This window comes from Amblyraja radiata, chromosome 31, assembly GCF_010909765.2.
Source record: "Amblyraja radiata isolate CabotCenter1 chromosome 31, sAmbRad1.1.pri, whole genome shotgun sequence".
Taxonomy (NCBI): domain Eukaryota; kingdom Metazoa; phylum Chordata; class Chondrichthyes; order Rajiformes; family Rajidae; genus Amblyraja; species Amblyraja radiata.
The window spans coordinates 31,176,445-31,198,890 of record NC_045986.1 but is presented as its reverse complement, the minus strand read 5'-3'; the positions used below and the strand labels follow the sequence as shown (position 1 = coordinate 31,198,890).

Genomic DNA, 22,446 nt, shown 5'->3' with positions numbered 1-22,446 from the left:
ATCCTTGCCAATCGAAATTCTGGATAAGGCTGAAAGAAGGTCACATACTGATTGACATCAAGACTGTCACCTTGATATATTTCAAGAGTCAAGAGTATTTTATTGTCATGTGTCCCAGATGGAACAATGAAATTCTGACTTGCTGCAGCAATAGGTAAACATAGTACACTGCAAAACATACTTGGCTAATAAAGTATTATTGTGATTGTGATTATTGTCTGATAACTCAGCAGGTCAGGCAGCAGCTCTGGAGAACAGTCTCTAATGTTTTTGTCTCCCACAATCTTCACATTGCTGCAAGGAATTGCCTCTATTTTTTTAAACTGGGGCTGCAAAATCACTGGATGAAATAATGAATGAACTGTAATTTTGGTCTCTTTGTAGAAGAATCTTTACCTTGGCATAGAACCTAAGCAATGTGACTGAGACATACGATAAAATGCAATAAAAAATGAAAATTTACATTGCTGGAGGCAGAATTAAAAACAGAAAATTGTAGAAATGCCCAGAATTTTAACGTTACAGGGCAAACCTTTCAACAGAACAGTTTTGATAGATTAGTAATTTTATCCAATATCCCGTTTGTTAGTATGTCTACAGAGAGTGCTTTCTATTCTATTGTAAATCTGTTGTTCGCCTATGTATGTACAGAAGATATCATATTGCTGATTGAAAGAATTAAGATGAATCAACTTTTCAATGTGAAAGTTCTGATGAAATATAGACAGAGGGAACCGCAGATGCTTTTGTCCAATCATCTGCTAATCGACCCCCCCTCACCTGTATCCACCTATCACTGACCAGCCTTTGTCCTGCCCCTCCTCTCTTCCAGGTTTCTCCCCCCCCCCACCACAACCAGTCTGAAGAAGGGTCTCAACCTGAAACGTCACCTATCCATGTTCTCCAGAGATGCTGCCTGACCCGCTGAGTTACTCCAGCACTCTGTGAAACGTCACCTATCCATGTTCTCCACAGATGCTGCCTGACCCGCTGAGTTACTCCAGCACTCTGTGAAACGTCACCTATCCATGTTCTCCACAGATGCTGCCTGACCCGCTGAGTTACTCCAGCACTCTGTGAAACGTCACCTATCCATGTTCACCACAGATGCTGCCTGACCCGCTGAGTTACTCCAGCACTCTGTCTTTTTCTGATGAAATGCCTTCACTCTGAAGCATTTAATTTGTCCTTCTCTCAGGAGACTATGTCCGGCTTGGTGAATGTTTCTGGTATTTACTCATATTTCTATTGCAGTTCCAGCAACCACATTTTCTCTCAGATGATTCCTAAGCATGTTTTTAATTCTCAGTCAGCTGACTGAATATGAATTCAAAGCAGCTGGACATTCATTAACTGCTGCAGAAAGCTGGAGATGTTGGAAGACTTTAGCATGAATAGTAATTGCTGGAAGCCATCGGCTGGGTCTCGTGAACAGAAACAGGTGGCTCAGGTGGCACCTTCGATGGAGCTAGAGTGGTAAGACAACAAACATGTTGCAGATAACAGCAGGGATCGTGGTTGGGAGAACTAAGGGAATGCTTGTGATAGGGTGCAGACCAAAGTTGATAAGGTATAATTGCGTTCAGTTTAGAGATACAGTGTGGAAACAGGCCCATTCCTTCTCTCCAGAGAAGCTGCCTGTCCCGCTGAGTTACTCCAGCATTTTGTGCCTATTTTCACATCTCCATCCATATCCCTCCATTCCCTGCCTATCTATGTGCCCATCACACAGCCTCATCTGCCTCCACCATCACCCCTGGCAGAGTGTTCCACACACCCACAGGCCCACAGGCCCATTCCTTCTCTCCAGAGAAGCTGCCTGTCCCGCAGAGTTACTCCAGCATTTTGTGTCTACCTTACACATGAGGCAGGCAGCTATTCTGTCATTAGGGGAATCTCAGCCGAGATTGATTTTATCCTGGAGGACACAAGGAACTGCAGACACTGGAATCTTGAGCAAAACACAAAGTGTAGGAGGAACTCAGTTCGTCAGGCAGCATCTGGGGACAAAATGGATAGGCGATGTTTAGGGTCGGGACCCGACATCAGTTTCTGAAAATAAATGATGTATCAGAAAAGGATGAAAAGATCCCAATGTCAACAAAATGTTGAAACTTTTAAAATCCACTTTGCTGTGGTGATGACTATGAGGTGTACAGGACTTGTACACATCATGGGCGTCACAGTAGAGCAGCGGGTAGAGCTGCTGCCTCACAGCGACAGAGACCCGGGTTCGATCCTGACCTCGGCTCCAGTCGTTGCAGAGTTTGCACGTTCTCACTGTGACTGCATGGGTTTCCTTCGGGTGCTCCGGTTTTCTCCCACATCCCAAAGACGTGTGTGTTTGTAGGTTCATTGGCCTCTGCGAATTGCCCCTAGTGTGTCGGGAGTGGGCGTGAAAGTGGGATGACATAGAACTAGTGTGTGAACGGGTGATCGATGGTCAGCATGGACTCAGTGGGTAGAAAGGCCTGTATCCATGCTGCATCTTTCAATCAAATACAGTGGTGGGGATACTTTATACACAACCAGTTTCCAGGAATGCATTATCAGCACTCTGTCTGTCCAGATTACATTGAAAGCCCGGGGCAAAGTCTTCAATTAAAAAATCACAGGTAGACAAAAATGCTGGAGAAACTGAGCGGGTGAGGCAGCATCTATGAAGCGATGGAATAGGTGATGTTTCGGGTCGAGACCCTTCTTCAGACCGACCCCAAACCGTCACCTATTCCATCGCTCCATGGATGCTGCCTCACCCGCTGAGTTTCTCCAGCATTTTTATCTACCTCTGATCCTGTGATGAGTTGTCAAGGTGAATCTAAAAAATAGCTCTTAGGTGTTTGGTGTGGCCATTAGGCAATGCAAAATAAATGCAGCTATCTACTAAACCCCACCTCATGACCCACTGATCTGATTGTTGTTGGTTGCATGATTGACAGTGGTGGGTCTGAAGAATAATATCAATTAGTTGACTGCAGGGTGGAAAATGTTATTCAGCACAACTGAACAATCCTTTAATTATACGCAGCTAACCCTCTATTAAATATTAGTGAAAGAACATTGCAATGGGTCCAACGATTGGGAGTGGCATTATGATCTCATTCTTCTCTGGATTGCAAATGGGGGAAGGCAGAGTTGCTCAGTCCAAGTACTAATGTGAAAATAGACACAAAATGCTGGAGTAACTCAGCGGGACAGGCAGCATCTGTGGAGAGAAGGAATGGGTGACGTTTCGGGTCGAGACCCTTCTTTCTCCTTCTCTCCAGAGATGCTGCCTGTCTCGCTGTTACTCCAGCATTTTGATGCCAACTCATATAATCCATATCCCTTCATGCATCTGCCTCTATCACTCCCCCAGCACATTCCAGGAACTCACTGTCTTTTGTGTGAAAATGCTCCCCCCCACGTCTCCTTTAAACTTTGCTCCTCTCACCTTGAACCCACGCCAACTAGTCTTTGATATTTCCAAACTATTGGAGAAAGGTTGTGACTGTCTACCCTATCTACATCTCTCACAATTTTATAGACTACTATCTGGCCTCAGGCATTCCTGAGAAAATAATCCAAGTCTGTCCAATCTCCCTGAGGATAAAACCCCTAATCCACACATCATTCTGGTAAACCCCCTCTTCACCCTTTCCAAAGCCTCCACATCCTTCCTGTATTGGGGTGACCTGAACTGCACGCAATACTGCAGAAGTGGCCGAACCAAAGTCATAAATCCACATGATGACTTCCTGGCCTATATTAACTGCTGTAATTAATGAGGTCTACCATACCACAGGCCCTCTTTACCACTCTATCTGCTTGTGCTGCCACTTTCATTGAGTTATAGACTTGGACCCCAAGATCCTTCTGTACACCAATGCTGTAAAGCAGTTTCCCCATTAATTGCATATCTTTCCCTTGTAGCTTTGCTTAAATAACTGAATAAAAGAATTATAAACAAAACACAAAGTGCTGGAGAACTGCAAGATAATTCAAAGCGTGTAGGGAGGAACTGCAGATGCTGGTTTAAACCCAAGATAGATACAAAAAGCTGGAGTAACTCAGCGGAACATGTAGCATCTTCAGTCTCGACCCGAAACGCCACCCATTCCTTCTCCCCAGAGATGCTGCCTGTCCCGCTGATTCACTCCAGCTTTTTGTGCCTAATTTTAGATAATTCAAAGCAGCGATTCCTTTCTTCAACACTCAATTAGATTGTTCTTCTCTGCCCGTGAGTTTCACCCCAGGATCATTGCACCTCGACTGGGTGACATTTCTGAATGACTCTCCCTGGTCACTGAGATCTGACTTTCATTAACGAGTTGGTGTTTGAACGCGGGCCGGGTAGAGGCTTCCCCCACGTTGAGGTCAGACTGCCATCACTGCACAACGCCTGGCTGGCTGGCTGGCCGCCTCCAGGATACCGCACTCTGATGAGATCTCCGCATTTGCAATCATTACACTTTAACCCACCGCCCAGCTTTTTTTTTTTCTTTTTTTTTTTCTTTCTTTCTTTCTTTCTTTCTTTCTTTCTTTCTTTCTTTCTTTCTTTCTTTCTTTCCTCTCTCTCTCTCTCTCTCTCTCCTCTCCTCTCTCTCAGCTCTCTCTCGTCTCTCTCTCTCTCTCTCTCCATCCTCTCTCCTCTCTCTCTCTCTCATCTCAATCTCTCTCTCTCTCTCTCGTCCTCTCTCATCGTGCGCCTTCTCGGTCTCTCTCGTCATCTCTCTCTCATCTCTCTCGCTCTTCATCTCTCTCTCATCGCTCTCTCTCTCTCTCTCTATCTCTCACTCTTCCTCTCTCTCTTCTCTCTCATTATCTCTATCTCTCTTCTCTCTCTCTCTCTCTCTCTCTCTCTCTTCAATTCAATTTTCAATTAAAAAACTTTATTGGCATGATAAAAAAATATTGTTATATTGCCAAAGTATAAAGAATGACATACATGTTTAAAATGCATAAGTATAAATACAAGTGCATGGATAGATATGTCCCTGTACATAAACTCGCAATAGGCCTATAGCCCTTTATTGATGCTACACGTTCTTGCAGCTGTAAGCAGTACAACACAATAGCAAGTTTAGCAATTCAATATTAATTTCTTAGTGTTAGTTAATGTCAATTAGTGTGTGCGTACATATGTGCATGTTGGTCATTCATCGTCTCTCAGGTTATGGCATACTCTCTCTCTCTCTCTCTCTCTCCTCCTTCCCTGGGAAAGCAGAAAGTTGGAAGGAGATTTGAACTGCAAGATATGAGACCGCAGAGAGAGAATAGTCGGGCTGGCGTTGACCCCACGCACGGGCTGAACACAAGAGATGCTCGTTATTCAGAGCAAAGATTCAGAGAGCGGTTGCTGGAGGATTGTGGAACAACCTCCACATCCCATTGGTTGTGTTGGCGCCCGGCGCTGTGAAGGAAGGATCTGAGCTCTATTGATCAGAGAGAAGGAGGGAGTGTGTGTAGAGAGAGAGAGAGAGAGAGGCAGGACAGTGCCCTGGTTCTGCTGGGAGATTGCTCAGGAAGTTGCCAGCAGTCCATTCTTAAAAGATTTCATTATTTTATTTTGGTCACGTTGTGCTGTGCCGACAAGATATGGGATTTTAAATGGTCTGATGTAGAGAGCGAGAGAGAGCGAGAGCAGGCTTGATGTTCCTACCCCTGTGTTTCATCCAGGCGCTGTGCAAACCTCTCGCCCTTTGTATGTGGCAACAAAGGCAGAGCTGGGTGAGTGAACAAGTCTGTTTCTGCGCCGATAAATGCGCCCGCTCTGTCAACCCTTCATTCCGCCAGCCCCCTGGGACAATCGCCTCGACATCCAGCTAGTGTTGGAGCTGGGGGTGAGCGCAGCTGACACAGGCTTGTGTAGGGGAGAGGGTGAAGGGGAGAGGGGAGAGGGAGGAGAAGATGGGAGGGTGGAGGAGAGGGGAGAGGGGAGAGGGGTGGGTCGGTAATGCAGCGACCATGGGGGCTCACCAGCAACTAACACTCACACTGGGTAGAAAAATAACAACAGGGGCTGGGGGATTGTCAGTGCCCCCCCCCAAGCTGTCAAATACCAGTCAGGTGATCCCGGGGATGTGTGTGTGTGTGTCTGTGCGTTTACAGATAGTGTGGGTGGGGTTTGGCAATTGACTTTCTTTGCTGGGAGTGCGAGCGGCTGTGGTGTGGGACAGTGTTGGGGAGGGCAGGGTCCGGGAGATTCTGGAGACAGCCCAGTTGTGTGGAGATGTTTCATGCAGCTCATTGCTATTTCTCTGGCCTCCCTTGGCCCCACGCCAGACGCACTGTTAACCCTGCGTGCTCCCCGTCACAAACCATCTCCCTTCACAGAGTCATACAGTGTGGAGACAGCCCCCTCAGCCTTACCCATGCGAACCATGATGCCCCATCTACACTGCCCACATTTGGCCCATATCCCACTGAACCTTTCCTATTCACGGCCCTGTCTAAGTGTCTTTTAAATGCTGTTAAATGCTGCCTCAACTACCTAATCTGGCAGCTAGTTCCATACACCCACAAACTTCAGAGTGAAAAGGTGTTCCCATTAAACTTTCCCCCTCCCACTGTAAACCTCTGCCCTGTGGTTCTGTAGTCCCCTGCCCTGGGTAATACACTCCGTATCGGCATTCACCCGATCCATTCCCTCATGGTTTTACCTTCTGCTGTCCTTGCTTGGCTGGCCTACCTGTGACTGCAGACTCCAGCAGTTTTTGTCTGTGTTGGGTATAAACCGGCATCTGCAGTTCCTTTTTGTTACATTATACCAAGAAATTTGTGCTGGGATTTGAGGTCCTGCTTTCAAATACTCCAAAGATTGTCCCGACGTTCCAAAGGCAATGGTCACTTCATTGTGCCGTAGCTGACCACTGGCCCCTCAAGTATGGACAATTCAATTCAATTCAACTTTAATGTCATTGCACAAATACAGAGTATGGGTACAACGAAATGCAGTTTTGCGTCAGTCCGTAGTAGTAGTGCATATAGAATTTAAAAAAAAAGAAGATACAGAATAATCAAAAATACAGAATAATTAAACAATGGGGACGGAGGGACCGGAGGAATCTATCGGCGGGACTCCGAGTTCAGCAATGTGATGGTATAATTGTAGAAGCTGTTCCTCATCCTGCTGGTACGAGACCTGAGGCTCCTGTACCGCCTCCCTGATGGGAGGAGGGCAAACAGTCCATGGTTGGGGAGGGAGGGGTCTTTAATGATCTTCCCGGCCCGTCTCAGACACCGTTTTCGGTGGAGGGCATCCATGGCAGGGAGCGGGGCACCAATGATGTGCTGCGCGGTTTTCACCACCCGTTGTAGTGCCTTCCTGTCCGCAACAGTGCAGCTGCTGTACCATACCGTGAAGCAGGTGGTCAGGATGCTCTCGATGGTACAGCGGTAGAAGTTGGTCAGGATCTGGGGGGACAGGTGGGCTTTCTTGAGCCTCCTCAGGAAGTAAAGGCGCTGCTGTGCCTTTTTGATCAGCTTGGAGGTGTTGAGGGACCAGGACAAATCCTCCGAGATGTGTACCCCGAGGAATTTGTAGCTGGAGACGCGCTCCACCTCAGTCCCGTTTATGTGGATGGGGGTACGACTGCCTCCTCTGACCTTCCTGAAGTCGACAATAATTTCCTTCGTCTTCTTGGAGTTGAGGACGAGGTTATTGTTGGCACACCAGGTTGTCAGGTGCTGGACCTCCTCTCTGTAGGCTGACTCATCGTTGTCACTGATCAGTCCTACCACCGTGGTGTCGTCAGCAAACTTAATGATGGCGTTGGATCCGTACTTAGGGATGCAGTCATGGGTGAAGAGGGAGTAGAGGAGAGGGCTGAGCACACAGCCCTGTGGCACGCCGGTGTTCAGTGTTATAGTGGTGGAGGTGAGGTTGTTGACCCTAACAGACTGTGGTCTGTTGGTGAGGAAATCCAGTGTCCAGTTGCAGAGGGAGGTGGAGATGCCAAGCCCGCTGAGTTTGGTAATCAAGCTGGCGGGGATGACAGTGTTAAAGGCAGAGCTGAAATCAATGAACAGCAACCTGATGTAGGAGTTGTTGTTGTCCAGGTGGGTCAGGGCAGAGTGTAGAGCCGCCGATATGGTGTCCTCTGTAGACCTTGGCAAAGCCCAGACAGTCAACAGTCCATATGTTCTAGAGTATCTTGGTGGGCTTTATTGTCAGAGGGTGACAGGAGCAGATTGGTAGAGGACTTTATGCTAACTATAAGGCCCATTCTTGTATATACTGTACCAAATGTGTTGTTGTTGACTGTAGGAGTTGGTGGTGGGTTTATGGAACAAGCTGCCACAGGAGGTAGTTGAAGCTGGGACTATCCCAACATTTAAGGAACAGTTGGACAAGTACATGGATAGGACAGGTTTGGAGGGATATGGACCAAATGCAGGCAGGTGGGACGAGTGTGGCTGGGACTTGTTGGCCGGTGTGGGCAAGTTGGTCCGAAGGGCCTGTTTCCACGCTGTTTCACTCTATAACTCTACGACTATGTATGTGAATGCATGCTAAGTACAGTATTATGACTGAGCTTGAGGTGACCTTGGTTCTCGAGTGGCAATGATGTCGGCTGAATAATTTCCCATTGGAGCTGTGCATTAGTCCCACTCCAGCAGGCATCCCATTGGCAACTAGGTGCAGCATTGTTTTGTGAAACACAAACAAAAACTGTTGTGGGGTAATGATGCAACATTGCTCTTTACAAATCCACACTGAGATTTGGATTGTTTAAGAAACAACTGCAGATGCTGACCGAAACATCACCTATTCCTTCGCTCCATAGATGCTGCCTCACCCGCTGAGTTTCTCCAGCATTTTTGTCTACCTCTGAGATTTGGATTGGTTCTTTTGCAGACGGATGGTTTGCATGAAATAAGGAAGCAAACTGATGTGTACGGACACTCACATGGAGGTTGCTTCACCATCTCTTTGCCTGATGGATGTCTGGGCTTTGCCAAGATTGACAATAGGCCATTTACAGTGGCCACTACTTCCTGCTGCACTTCTCCTGGTTTTGTCGACTGGTGCAGGTTTATGTCCTAATGTAATTTAAAAAAATGAACAGCAGATGCTGGTTTGTACCATAGATAGAAACAAAATGCAGGAGTAACTCAGTGGGTCACGCAGCATATGCGGAGAAAGTTTCTGGTTGGGACCTTTCTTCAGACAGATTGTAGAGGGGAAGAACTGGAAGTTAGAAAAGACCAGGACAAATCGGGGCCGGCAACAGATGACGTCAGGCAGGGTGGTTCCCTGATTGGCAGATTTGTCAGCTGTGCCTTCAGATGGACAAAATCCACACTGATGTGGGGAGTATCTTGTCATCATGTATTGTCTTTCTGTTGTCTGGTTAGCACGCAACAAAAGCTTTTCACTGTACCTCGGTACACGTGACAATAAACTAAACTGAACTGTGTCCTCAACTGTGGAGGTCTCTGGCAATGACCTTACCTGTGGCTTACCTAGGGGCCGCGGACCTCTCCATTGCAGTGTTCCTGAGGACCAAGGGAATTCCTCCCATTCACAGGCCAGGAGTGCACGTTTAACTGCAGGTTAGCAGGTCTCAACAGGTGTGTTACCTGAGCTGCGGTTGGATTAAGGTGCCCCAGAATCAATGAGGGGAGGTTCACACTGTGGATATTAATGACGGATAATGTGGGGCTTGGTTCCACAATAACAGTCTGCCCACAATGTAGTTACACAATTTAAACTCGTTTGTTTCTAAGGCTATGAAGAGAGAGCTAGATAGGGATCTTAAAAATAGCGGAGTCAGGGGATATGGGGAGAAGGCAGGAACGGGGTACTGATTGTGTATGATCAGCCATGATCACATTGAATGGTGGTGCTGGCTCAAAGGGCCGAATGGCCTCCTCCTGCACCTGTTGTCTATTGTCTATTGTCTATTGCTATAGTCCTCTACTAGTATTGGGCATAGAGAAAGACTTACAACTTGTACACAACATTAATAAAAGGCAACCATGGAAACATACCACGGCATAACATCCCAACCATGCACTGAGGCACATTGTAGTCGCTGTTGCTGCTCCAGCTGAGGAGAAACTTGGCCAAGATCTGGGGTAGTGTACAAAAGCAGATAGCTTCAAGTTCCAGTCTGTAATGAATACATGCGTTTGGTTTCCCATGCATTCTCTTGCCCCAGTCTTCCATCCAGTAGTTATGATCTTGTGAATATAATGAATCACCCTACTGTTCAATGACAAGGTCTGAATGGCTCAGCAGTCTCATTTTAACATCTATTAAAGCTGTCAACAGCGTTCCAAATGATGGGACACTAATCGTGGAGCCTCTGTAGGAATGAAATGCCAATGACCTGAATAAAACATGAAAATGAACTAATTAAGTTAATTTATTTTTGTCTTTCCTGTAACCTGAAGGTTGAGACTAGTTGCTGAACAATGGACTTGATTCATTGTCAAGGATTGATACAAATACAGGTGACCCCCGCATGAAGTATTTTGTTCGAGATGTTGGTGAGGCCACTTTTGGAGTATTATGTACAGTTCCAGTCACTCTGCTGCAGGAAAAATGTTGTTACGCTAGAAAGAGTGCAGAGAAGATTGATGAGGACGTTGCCAATACTCGAGGGCCTGAGCTACAGGGAGAGGTTGAGCAGGCAAGGAGTGCAGCAGGTGATCTTATAAAGATGTACAAGATCACTAGGGCAATAGATAGGGAGAATGCACAGAGTCCTTGCCCAGATTCAAGAAGCAAAAGACATAGATTTAAGTTGAGTGGAGAAAGATTTAATAGAAACCTGAGAGGCGAGAGTTGCCCAAGGAGGTAGTTGAGGCAGGTACTATAACAACATTTAAAATAACAATTTGATAGGTACATGGACAGGAAAGTTTTAAAGGGACATGGGCCAAAGGTGGGCAGGTGGGACTAGTGTAGTTGGGGTATCTTGGTTGGCATGGGCAAGTTGGGCCGAAGGGCCTGTTTCTGTGCTGTATGGTTCTATGACATCACCGTTGTTCGGAAATGGAAATTTAGCCCGACAGAATTCACAAATCATTATCCAAAATGTTGAGGTGCAGAATAAAATTCCCACTCACAGAATTTACATGAAGAAGCAAAGTAGTGAAAAAGATGTGTCTGTTTTTCAACTTGTGTTTCTTGGTGCACATGCAGGTGATGCCACTTAGCGGTATGGAAATCACCGTACAAAGTGTTTGTCAGGAATGCAACTACCCCCATTACCCCCCCCCCCCTCACCCTTCCACGCCCTCTCCTCACCCACCACCACCCCACCCCCCACCCCCATCACCACACCCCCCCACCCCCCCATACCCCCCCCACCCGCACCCCCCCCCCCCCATCACCCCCTCACCCCCCCACCCCCACCCCCCCTCCCTCACCCCCCATCACCCCTCCCCCACACCCCCCCTCACCCCCCCTACCCCACCCCCCCCTCACCCCGCCCTTCCCCCCCTCCCCTCACTCCCCCCCATCCCTCCCCCCCACACACCCCCCTCACCACCACCCCCCCCCCCCCCCCCCCCCCACCCCCCCCACACCACCCCCCCCCCCCACCACTCCCCGCCACCCCCCCACCCCCCCCACCCCCCCCACCCGCCCAGCCACCTGCCCCTCACGCCACCGCCATCACCCCTCCCGCATCACCCCCCCATCCCCCTCGCCCTCACCCCACCTCACCCTCCACTCCCCCCCAATCTCCCCCCCCCCCTCCACCCCCTGCCCGACCTCCCCCACCCCCCCCCCCTCCCAACACCCCCGCCCCCTCCCCCACCCTCACCCCCCACCCCCCTCACCCCACCCCCCCCTCACCCCCCCCCTCCCCTCACCCTCCCCTCAACCCCCCCCTCAACCCCCCTCAACCCCCCCACCCCCCCCCCCCCCATTCCCAATCACACGGGGGCATCTCCTGCTTACGTGTTCCAATATGAATGTGGACCATTAAGGATTCACACCAAGGGCAGAAGAAAGATCCTTTGTTCTGTATATGGGCTAAGGATAGGAACAATGTAATTAGCTCTGGTATCATAGACAACATCAACAATATTTGCTTCCTTGTAAAACAAATGGTGAATTTTGTAGAGAGTGAGCAAAGTTTTTGTACGGGGCTGTTTGTGCCTTAGCAGGTTGAGTTGCTTGATTCACCCAGAGAGTTGTGAATCTGTGCAATTCTCTGCCACACAAGGCAGTGGAGGCCAATTCACTGGATGTTTTCAAGAGAAAGTTAGATTTAGCTCTCATGGCTATAGGAATCAAGGGATATGGGGAAAAAGCAGGAATGGGGTACTGATTGTGGATGATCAGCCGTGATCATATTGAATGGCGGTGTTGGCTCGAAGGGCCGAATGGGCTACTCCTGCAACTATTGTCTATGTTTCTATGATTTTCACCAACTCTTGCTCTGGTTTGGTTATGTTGTAGCTATGGGCTGTCAGAGGGTGTTGACAAAGTGGAACTTCTAGCAGGTTAATTCCACAAATAGAAAGTGATTTAAGGTCTGGTGCTAACGTTGCTGGGAATTGGTTAAGGGATGGGAGGCAATGAGCAGTGACAAGTTGCTGCTTGTCTGTTTGGGAGAAGAATGCAGAATGGAAAATAATGCCAATACTTGTTAAGCATAAATGTATAAGGCATTTGTGTGGCCACATTTGGCCTGTTGTGTTCTGTTTTGGTCTCCCTGCTGAAGGAGAGATGTACAGCTGGAAAGAGTGGAGAGAAGATTTACAGGTTGTTGGGAGAGGGTGGGCAGGCTGGGTCTCTATTCCTTGGAGCACCAGAAGATGAGGGGTGGCCTTATAGACTTGTATAAAACCATGAGGGGAATAGATAGGGTGAATGCACAGAATCTTTTACCCAGATTAGGGAATCAAACAGCAGGGGACATGTTTAAGGTGAGAGGGGAAAGATTAATAGGAACCTGATGGACAACTGTTTCACAGAGAGGGTGGTAGGTATATGGAATGTGCTACCAGAGGAGGTTGTTAGAGCAGGTGCTATAACAACATTTAAAAAGCATTTGGACAGGTAGGAGGGGTTGGGAGAGATATGGCGGGCCTGCTCGGGCAAGTGGGACTTGGTCAGCATGGTCACGTTGGGCTGAAGGGCCTGTTTCCCTGCTTTATGGCTCTATGTCGGACTCTTTAACGTGGTCTTGGATATAAGGAGCACAATTTTTAATGTCTGTGAGTGAAGAAAAAACTTGGCTCTTAAGGCAAAGAGAGAAGGATAATATTAGACTTTTATGGGAAGTAAGCGGATGAAATGGGCAGATGCATGGGCGTTGCAGTTTAATAGAGGTAGATATGAGGAGTCTGAAGAAGGGTCTCGACCCGAAACCTCACATATTCCTTCTCTCCGGAGATACTGAGTTATTTCAGCATTTTGTGTCTTTCTTAGGTATGAGGGGATAATGGTTTATCGTGTAATACGCTGAGACAGTGGTGTACTAATATCCCATTGCCAAGTGATTCACAGTAACGTTCTGGTTCTGGGTAGAAATGAACTATTTGGTCAATGTTCTTTTTGTCCTTGTTCCTGAGTTTTCCTCTCTTGTTCCTGACATCCACAATTAGTCTGGATTGACTTGGAACTGATCAGAAGTTCTGTGCATTGGTAGATATCATACATGGTTGGTATTGTACTCTCCCTTGAAACAACATGTGGACCCAAGTGAATGCTGCTTAGCAGGTCCAGATGCCGAGTTTCAGGGGCATGTTGCAGGGGAAGGTTGTCAGGCACCATGGAGAGCGTGAAAGAGAATTTAAGAAGTTTAGAATCAGGAAGACACCGGTTTAAAGCTGTTTCAGATTTATGTGTGTGGGGTTGTGGGGTATTTGGCTATTGCCAGCATTTGCTCATATCTCTGGTGCCATTTGGTGTTGGGTTACCCGTGCCTCCTTCTCAGCTCCATGCCTACGTCAGTCCACAATGAATCAAATGGCACTTCATAAGCGATAAGAGCAGAATTAGGCCATTCGGCCCATCAAATCTACTCCACCATTCAATCATGGCTGATCTATCTTTCCCTCTCAACCCCATTCTCCTGCCTTCTCCCCATAATCCCTGACACCTGTACTAATGAAGAATCTATCAATCTCTGCCTTAAAACATCCATTGACTTGGCCTCCACAGCCGTGGCGATGAATTCCCTGACCCCGTAACCTCTGATACTCCTGCTAGTCTCTCAGCATTGTAGAAGGGTGGAGCAATATAAGTAATGGGGTGATTCAGCAACACTGGAGACTCACTAATGCTCGAGTGCTGACCAGGGTCTGTACAGGAGGCGGGAGGGGTATAGTACGATGAATATGGAGCACTTAACATCTTGTAATGTGAGTCCTGCAAACACAGTCAGATTTAAATTCCTCTCCACTCCTCAGTCACCATCTGACACATTTACATTTGTTTTAATAGGCCGGGACATTGTCGTGCAGTCATTGATTTATGCCGCATTCTGCAAATGGATTAGTTGGCTGCTTTCCCCACAGGCTGGAGACCGTTAAGATCAGTCTGTCTTTAGCATGTAAACAAAGGGATGATTTCAGGCTGCCATTTAAAGTAACCTTTGCTAATCAATCGCCTTCATTTTCCTGAAGCAAATCATAAACGTGATTGGCAAACAAGTTGATATTTATTTTCCCCAGCTGGCAGTGGCATGAGAGGGCAGTGAGTCAGTGTGTCCACCCACCTACCCCTACATGCCGCTCCTGCTTGCTGGTCTGCTCACCCCGCTGTGCCAACCGACCCTCATCAAACACTGCTTATAGAGTCACAGACTGATATAGTGTGGAAATAGCCCTTTGGCCCAACTTGCCCACACCGTCCAACAATGTCCCAGCTACACTAGTCCCACTTGCCTGCGCTTGGTCCATATCCCTCCAAACCTGTCCAATCCATGTACCTGTCTAACTGTTTCTTAAACGTTGGGATAGTCCCAGCCTCAACTACCTCCTCTGGCAGCTTGTTCCATACACCCACCACCCTTTGTGTGAAAAAGTTACCCCTCAGATTCCTATTAAATCTTTTCCCCTTCACCTTGAACCTATGTCCTCTGGTCCTCAATTCCCCTGCTCTGGGCAAGAGACTCTGTGCGTCTACCCGATCTATTCATCTCATGATCTTATACACCTCTCTCTATAAGATCACCCCTCGTCCACCTGCGCTCCAAGGAATAGAGACCCAGCCTGCTCAACCTCTCCCTTTAGCTCACACCGTCTAGTCCTGGCAACATCCTCGTAAATCTTCTCTGAACCCTTTCAAGCTTGACAATATCTTTCCTATAACATGGTGCCCAGAACTGAACACAAACATGACCTCCCAACTTCTACACTCAATTCAAGAGAATGATCAATTCCTGGGAACTGCTACAACAGTCTAACTTTAAGGCACTCTGCCTATTCTGTGTGCAGTAGGGCATAGAGTCAGAGTCATGGAAACAAGCCCTTCGGCCAAACCCGTCCATGCCAACCAGGATGCTCCACCTAAGCTAGACCCATGTGTCTGTGATTGGCCCATATCCCTCTAAACCCCTTAACCTTTCCTAACCATCAAGTCACCAGGTTCTCGAGTTGTTTGCGAAAAGTGAATTCCAAACCCATGCTGCCATAGAACACAGAGTGCTAGAGGAACTCAGTGAGTCCGGCCGTATTTGACCTAAAACACCGCCTGTACATTCCCTCCACAGATGCTGCCTGAACTTCCAAGTTCCTCCAGCACTTTGTGTTTTGCTCGAGATTCCAGCACCTGCTGTTCCTTGAGTCTCCGTGCAAAGAACTAGTGTACGAGTGATGATTGGTCGTGGTGGAATCGATGGGCCGAATGGCCTGTTTCCATGCTGTAAACTGAACTAAACTACTGCTACTGTACCAGTGACCAACTGTCTCATGTGATGCTTTTACAGGTCTCAGCAGAAACCACGTTTTATACTTAAATATAATATCAAATTATAATCCTGACCATTTTATGAATGTAAATGTTTCTTGCAACAGGAAGGGCGTGGTTTCTGCCCGCTGATGTGACAGAAGGCGCTGTTGTGTGGCATGGCTTCCCCTGGTTCCTCTCCTGGTCAACTGCAAGGTAAGGTAGAGATTGCTGAGCTGTGCTCCCAGCACCTCGGGACTATGTGGTAGGGACTGGATCGCATGTAGGGAGGGGTGGATGAACCAGGTCACACTCCAACTACTGTTCACCACTGCAGTGCATTCTTGTAAAGGCGGCTTGTACTCGCTGGAATTTAGAAGATTGAGGGGGGATCTTATAGAAACTTACAAAATTCTTAAGGGGTTGGACAGGCTAGATGCAAGAAGATTGTTCCTGATGTTGGGGAAGTCCAGAACAAGGGGTCACAGTTTAAGGATAAGGGGGAAATCTTTTAGGACCGAGATGAGAATTTTTTTTTTCACACAGAGAGTGGTGAATCTGTGGAATCCTCTGCCACAGAAGGTAGGTGAGGCCACAGTTCATTGGCTATATTTAAGAAGGAGTTAGATGTGGCCCTTGCGGCTAAAGGGATCATGGGGTATGGAGAGAAGGCAGGTACAGGATACTGAGTTGGATGATCAGCCATGATCATATTGAATGGCGGTGCAGGCTCGAAGGGCCGAATGGCCTACTCCTGCACCTATTTTCTATGTTCTATGTTCTGCCTGAAGAGGCAATGTCCTCTGGCATCTTAGACTCAAGGCAAGGGTGCTTTATTGTCATAGGTCCCGAAACAGAACAATTAAATTCTTACTTCATGTAAGAGGGCGACACGGTGGCGCAGCGGGTAGAGCTGCTGCCTCACAGCGCCAGAGACCCGGGTTCCATCCCGACTACGGGCGCTGTCTGTACGGACTTTGTACGTCCTCCACATGACCTGCGTGGGTTTCACCGGGAGCTCCGGTTTCCTCCCACACTCCAAAGACGTACAGGTTTGTAGGTGAATTGGCTTGGTATAATTGTAAATTGTCCCTTGTGTGTAAGATAGTGTAAGTGTGCGGGGATCGCTGGTGGGCATGGGCCGAAGGGCCTGTTTCTGCGCTGTTTATCTAAACTAAACTAAAGTAAACTTGCAGCAGCGCAACAAATATGTAACAACAATAAATATATATATATACTTTTGATCATTCTGATGTTTACAGAGTGTGTACATATGTATAATATATATAATATCTATGTGTGGGCATATATATATATATAGTAATATAATAATTATAACAATAATAGTGCATAGTCAACAAAACCCAGGATGTCTGACGGGATTTGTAGATGCTGCGAGCGTTAGGATGTATCCTCAGTATGGAAGATCGTGTTACAGTTTGAGAACCAAGTAAAAATGATGTTGGAATCTATGTTAGACGTAAATAAACTTCTAAATTAAAAAGAAGGTTAATGCTTCCTCATCACAAAGATCTATCAGAGCTCTGAATGAGGGGTGATCTTACTGAAACTTACACGATCCAAACATGACGGGTGTCAGGGATTATGGGGAGAAGGCAGGAGAATGGGGTTAGGAGCGAGAGAGAGATCAGCCATGAATGAATGGCGGAGTAGACTCGATGGGCCGATTGGCCTAATTCTGCTCCTATCACTTATGATCTTATGATGACGTGATAGTGTTGAAGTTGAGATGTTTCGAGGAACAAAGAACAGAAACGTGCAAGCCCTTTGGTCCACAATGTCTGTGTCAAATACGATGCCAAGATACAGTCATCTCACCTGCCCGCTCGTGTGTCCCGTGCCTCCATGCCCCCCCCCCCCCCCCCCCCCCCCTCCACCCCCGCATGTCAGTGCATGTTCCCTGCACATCTCAATGTTTACACTGGTGCAAGAGTCTCTGTAGAGAGAAGACCGATGCAAGGCCAGAGGTGGTCATGTAGTACTGAAGGCTGCTGCAAATGCTCTTAGCAGAAAGTGGTGAATCTCTGGAATTCTCAACCCACGAGGTTGTAGAGGCCAGGGTTCGGGTGGTTTAGTTTAGTTTGGTTTAGAGATACAGTGCAGAAACAGGCCCTTCGGCCCACCAGAGCATTAGTGCTGACAGATCGGGGCAGAGACAAACTATCAGACATGGAAACGTAGGGAGGCAGCTGTTAAGCTGAAGAGAGGTGGGGTGGAGGAAGTAGGAGTGTGTTTGAAAGGGTGGAGACCAGGCAAGCCCAGGTGACTCTGGTGTTTATGTGTGTGTCTCACCAGAGGCAACATTCCATGGCTCTCTCTTATACAATGATGTCTTGCAATGGACTGACTAAAGTACACAGAAAGTCCAGCCACTCCATTCTCTCAGCTGTGTTTAGTTTCGCGTTGAAACAGGCCCTTTGGTCCATCGAGTTTGCGCCGACCAGCGATCACCCCGTACACTAGCACTATCCTACACACACTGGGACAATTTATAATTTTTACCAAAACCAATTAACCTACAAACCTGTGGGAGGAAACCGGAGTGTGGGAGGAAACCGGAGCACCCGGAGAAAACCCACGCAGGTCACGGGGAGAACGTGCAAACTCTGTACAGACAGGACCTGTAGTCAGGATGGAACCCGGCTCTCTGGCGCTCCTTGGTACTCAAATGTCTGTGGAATCAGGCGTAGGAGCCTATGGTTTAGGAGTGGACCTGTCTGAGCTTCAGAGGTGAAGCAATGTTTAGAATTGTGCATTCTGCGGCAGGATCACACTGAAAGATAATCAAGACTATAGATGCCTTCAGACCGTACAGCTATGTTATACTTGTCCATGCAACGCCTGATGACGTGGTACTTGGCACCACCATTTCAATTTTTACTTTACCTTTTTGAAAAGCAGAGTCCAAATTCCCCCATTCTGCACGTCTCCCTGAGTTACACTTATAGTAGTTCACAGTTGCTCATGGCAAATCTAATTCAGTTACTTGAGAACATTGTAAAGTGTATTGAAGATCAAATGATAATGAGGTGGATTTTCCAGAGCCATTTAATTAGATATTAAATTTAAAAAGTAGATAATCAGCAGGTCGGGCAGAAACAGAGTTAATTTTTCAGGTCAATGATTTTTCATCAGGACTGTGCAAAGTTATGGAGCTGAAACAATTAACTGTTTCAGAACATTTTCTCCAAGGGACGGAATGTCAAAAACTAGAGGGCCAAGATTTAAACTGGAAAGGAGATATAGGGTAGACAGAATGCTGGAGAAACTCAGAGGGTGAGGCAGCATCTATGGAGCGAAGGAATAGATCCATATTCGGGTCGAGACCCTGCTTCAGAAGAAGGGTCTTGACACGAAATGTCACCTATTCCTTTGTTCCATAGATGTTGCCTCACCCACTGAGTTTCTCCAGCATTTTGTCTACCTTTGGTTTTTTCAGCATGTGCAGTTCTTTCTTAAGGAGCTATAGGGGGCAAGTTTGTTCCACATTCAACTGGAACACACTGCCTGGGATGGTGGTGGAGGCAGATACAATGGTGGTGTTGAAGAGTTTCAGCAGGGACCATGGTTATGCAGGGGTTAGAGGGATATGGACCACGTGCAGGCAGAGAAGATTAGTTTATCTTGGCATCAGGTTCGGCACGGACATTGTGGGCTGTTCTATATTTCTCTCAGCTGACTGACTGAGAACATTCAGCATATTCTGTTTCTCGTTAGTTAAATTGTTTTGTGCATGTACGGGAGCTTACAGTCCAAAAACAAGCTGTTGTCAGAGCCAAGTGGCTATTTTGGGTCTCTAGTGCATGCAGATGTGTATGTTTTGCTTATTATGATGCAAAGGCCTTTTAAGAATTTGGCTTAACAATAGTGGCAATACTAAGCTGTGTAAAATAAGCACACTTATTTATGCAGTGCCTGTCTCGACTTTCATTTCTCTCACTAGTGGATAGGCCTGGATAGAGTGGATGTGGAGAGGATGTTTCCACTAGTGAGAGAGTCTAGGACCGGAGGATCAGAATTAAAGGACGTTCCTTTAGGAAGGAAATTAGGAGAAATGTCTTTAGTCAGAGGATGGTGAATCTGTGGAATTCATTGCCACAGACGGCTATGGAGGCCAGTGATTAGGACGGGTATCAGGGGTTATGGGGAGAGGGCAGGAGAATGGGGTTGAGAGGGAAAGGTAGATCGGCAACGAATGAATGGTGGGCCGAATGGCCTAATTCTGCTCCTATCACTCATGAACCTATGCAACCATTACAGCTCAAATATCTGCCTGTACAGGACTGTGGTGAACTCTGGCAACGAGAGCCCTTCTCACTGAGCTCCGTAGTGTTGTCTTGCATGCCTCTCTGCCCTCAATGTGCTCTGAAGGGCAGGCTCATGAAAGGAGCTTCAATATTAAGCTGCAAGTGTTTAGCAGTGGTTTGCAGGTACGTGTAGCATTTAAATTAAAAACAAATAATGGTACCATGGTTGGATGATTAGAAATAACATTTCTGGGCTAAATGTTTCCCACCGTTGCTAGACTGAAGTGGGAACATCTCTCCTTCACTAGATCTCTCCTTCACTGTCTCCTGCACTAGATCTTCCAAAGTGCCTTTTAGAGCAAGTCTCTACATTGATGAATATGATGGTGATGATATGTTAAAGTCACTTGTACCTAGCTGGGTGCGGTGACATTCTTTGTTTTTGCATACAAAGTGTCGGCACAATGATGCCAACAAGTGACAACAAGTACTCTATCCTTCATCGTCCACACCCCGCTCCCCCCCTTTATTCTAGGCACCCACCCCCCCCTCACCCCACCCCAACCAACCTACCCTTCCCCCACCCCCCACCCCCCCCCCCCCCACACCCTCACCCACGAACCCCCTCACCCCACCCCCCCCCCCCCTCCCCGCCACCGGGTCCCCCCTTTATTCTAGGCACCCCCCTATCCCCCCTTCCCCCACCACTACCCCCTTACCCCACCCCTACCCCCACCCCACCTCCCCCACCCCACCCCCCCTCCCCGCCACCTTCGGTCGTGGGTACTCAGCCAGCAGCTGCACTGTGTTCAACTTTGATGGGGAAAGTTTAGATCAGTTGTGCTGTGGGTGATTGGCATTGGCTTCATCTTCCTGGCCTCCTTCTCTGGTGTTCATTACAAGCTCCCAGATACTTGGAAATGTCAGAGGAAAAGCTGTACTTTCTATAAGTATAGACATTCCAAGCCTCTGATGTATTTTCCAGCTCTTGTTACACAGCATTCCAGTTCATCAGGAATGTTGGCTTATCCTTGCAGAGAGACATTGTCACATCTCTGGTAGGGGGCTGCATGGTGGCGCAGCGGTAGAGTTGCTGCCTTACAGCGCTTGGCTTGCAGAGCCAGAGACCCGGGTTCGATCCTGACTGCTGGTGCTGTCTGTACATAGTTGTACGTTCTACACTTGATCTGCGTGGGTTTTCTCAGGTTCCTCCCACACTCCAAAGACGTGCAGGTTTGTAGGTTAATGGCTTGGAATGAATGTAAATTGTCCTAATTTGTGTGGATAGCGTTAATGTGCGGGGATCGCTGGTCGGTGTGGACTCGGTGGGCCGAAGGGCCCGTTTCCGCGCTGTATCTCTAAACTGGTGCAGGGTGAAGAGTGCTCTGTATCTGACGTGATGGATGTCCATTGTAACAGAGAGACACTTGCATAATACTTTATTACACATTTCAGAAGTATTTCAAATGTGTGTTTTAGTTTTAGTTTTAGAGTTACGGTGCGAAAACATGCCCTTCGGCCACCGAGACCGCACTGACCAGCGATCCCCCACACTAACACTATCCTACACACACTCGGGACAATTTACAATTTATACCAAGCCAAATTAACCTACAAACCCCATAGGTCTTTGGAGTGTGGGAGGAAACCAATAGATCTCGGAGGAAAACCACACAAGTCATGGGGAGAACGTGCAAACTCCATACAGGCAGCACCCGTAGTCAGGATCGAACCGGGTCTCGAGCGATGTGAGATAGTAATACTGCTGTGCCACCGTGCTGCCAGTGTGTATTGTGAAATATTTAAACTACAGCTATTATTATGTTGGCAAATATGATAATATCCATGTGCGTTCATGAGCTTGTAGCAAATGATTAGGCAAATAAATTCCAGCCACTCTTGGCTTGCTGCAAATGTTAGTTTTGAATGGTGTGTAGGTTCACGTGGATCCCTGCCATTGGAGGATGGCTTCATATCACATCTGGCATTGCAGTGAAGCTGCCTCCTGTAAACAAAGGCCCACTTCATGCAGTTCAAGGCAATGAAGTCATGGGAGCTGTGTCATGGCTGGTATGCAACATAGTTTCATGCAGAAAGAGAGAGTGTTTGTATGCTGGAAGAACACTAGCATTCTTATTTACACCAGAATCTTGACATGGCTGATAAGTTAGTGTGTTCTCACGCTGTCCCCAGTCAAAGACACAGTCTGTTGTAAACCACAATCTGATAGTGATGTGTTGGCAAATCAAGCTACAACGGCTAAATTTACTGTCATCACCTGTGTAAATTATCTAGATTTTGAATGAAGGGGAAAACAGCAAGTAAACTCAAAGGTGGCGG

General features: G+C 47.5%; 1 protein-coding gene across 2 annotated transcripts in view; it reads left to right on the top strand.

The window, feature by feature from the left end:
* Positions 1–5,262: 5,262 nt before the first annotated feature.
* arhgef10l (Rho guanine nucleotide exchange factor 10 like) overlaps positions 5,263–22,446 on the top strand; it is a 101,581-nt gene continuing 84,397 nt past the window's right edge. Inside the window, exon 1 of one of the 2 annotated variants that reach the window (XM_033048445.1) lies at positions 5,263–5,709. The gene's annotated coding sequence lies outside the window, so the exon portion shown is untranslated. The remainder of the gene's footprint in view (positions 5,710–22,446) is intronic. The other variant, XM_033048446.1, reaches the window with a different exon arrangement.